The following is a 1918-nucleotide window of genomic DNA, read 5'->3' on the forward strand; positions in this document are numbered from 1 at the left end:
GTGAAGGAAGTTTGACACTCAGGAGTCCAAGGGAGTGGGAAAGGGACGTCTTTGTTTAGCAGAGAAAGCAGTGGTTTTACAACGAGGCTGAAGTTTGGTAACCATTGTCGGCAGAAGGAGGTGAGGCCTAATAGGGAGCGAACCTGCTTCTGGGTCTTAGGGACAGGGGTATCTAGAATGGTTTGGATTCGATCAGGGGTGAGTTTTCTTCCATCTTTGGACAAAAGGTGGCCTAGGTAAGTGACCTGGGGTAGGCAGAATTGCAACTTCTTCTTGGAGACCTTGTGGCCATTTTCCGCAAGGAAGTGCAAGAGTTGAATGGTGGCGGTAACCGCTAGAGGGGTGGTGTCGGCTGCCAAAAGGATGTCATCGACATATTGTACCAACACCACTCCGTCGGGTAACTGGACTTAGTCTAGTTGTCTTTTGAGGGCCTGGCTGTAGATGCTAGGGCTTTCCGTGTAGCCTTGAGGCGCTCGGCAAAACCTATATGAGCGGGCTTTTAGGGTAAAGCCGAAGAGATATCGGCTGTCTGGGTGGATGGGGATGGAGAAGAATGCGTTCTTGAGGTCGATGACGGAAAAGGTGGTGGCAGTGGATGGAATCAAGGTCAGGATGGTGGTGATGTCTGAGACCACAGGGTACTGGGGTACCACCACTTTGTTGATCTCTCGGAGGTCGATGATGAAACGGTATGCTTTCTCATCTCCCTCTCCCTGCTTCTTGATAATGGGCAAGATAGGGCTGTTGCAAACGTTGCTAACCACTTCCTCTACCACTCCTGCGTCTATCAGTGACTGGATAATCATTACCAATGCCTTCTCGCCCTCTGGCGATATCCGATATTGTGGGAGTTTTGGGAGTGTTGCGTCTGGTCGGACAGTAATGTGCACTGGGTCAATTAACATACGCCCTACGTCCGAATCCGCTTTGGCCCACAGATACGGAGGTAGAGTGTCAAGCAGGGACGCGTCAACGTCGGTGATGGAAAACATGTGTCGGGGGGAGCAATGTCTAAGCAGAACGGGGTTGTCGTAAAGAAACACTCGAACTCCATCTTGAGAACACCTGATCGTCGCTCGGAAGTGTTTCAGTAAGTCAAGTCCCATAATGGCGTCAGGGCTATTGGAGGAAAGCAAGAACGTGGTGTCGGTGGTGTTGTTTTCTACGTCAAAGAGAATCGGGGCAGACAAAGGGTTGGTGGAGGGCGTTCCATCGAAACCTGTCGATGTTATGAGTGAGCCAGACAAGGGTGCCCTTGGAATCAGTCGTTTAGATAACGCACTACGTGTTGCGCCAGTGTCTACCAGAAATGGAGACTTGGTACCCAGGACCTTAGCAGTGACATAAGGGCCCTGCTGGTCAACATAGAGCTCGACTGGATCCCTCCCTCGCCCTTGGCTGTCCTATGCGAAGGTGTGAGTGTCGTCATAGTCAGATTGTTGATATTGGTTCTGCCTGGGTCGATCGAACGTATTTGGTCTGCTTGATCTGTCATTAGTCGCGTCATTTGGGGGCCCTCGTTGTTGTCCCTTAGGTCTCGGTCCGTTTGCTACATCCCTGGGGTCTTTGTTTCTGATCATTTCCAGAAGAACTGGGCACTGGGATTTCCAATGGCCAGTCCCTTTGCAGAAAGCGCACTGGTCTTCTCTAAGGTCTGTGCGTCCACTGTAGGAAGTCAGAGTGCGGTCCTGGGGAAATGTAGTCTTAGGGACGTTTGTCTGGTAGTTTCCCCGGTATTGGTCTCGTCCTATAGTCACCCCTTGCAGTTTGGCAATCATCACCCTCTCTTTTAAGTCCTTCTTCTTTTTCTCTGTCGCCCTATCGTTTTCATTTTTCTGATGCTCATAATATTGGGCCATTTGGAGAATCGCTGTAGGTTTGGAGGCTGCCCAACTACTCTCGCTGGCCTGTAGTT

Source organism: Lissotriton helveticus, chromosome 7 (assembly GCF_964261635.1).
Source record: "Lissotriton helveticus chromosome 7, aLisHel1.1, whole genome shotgun sequence".
Lineage (NCBI taxonomy): Eukaryota > Metazoa > Chordata > Amphibia > Caudata > Salamandridae > Lissotriton > Lissotriton helveticus.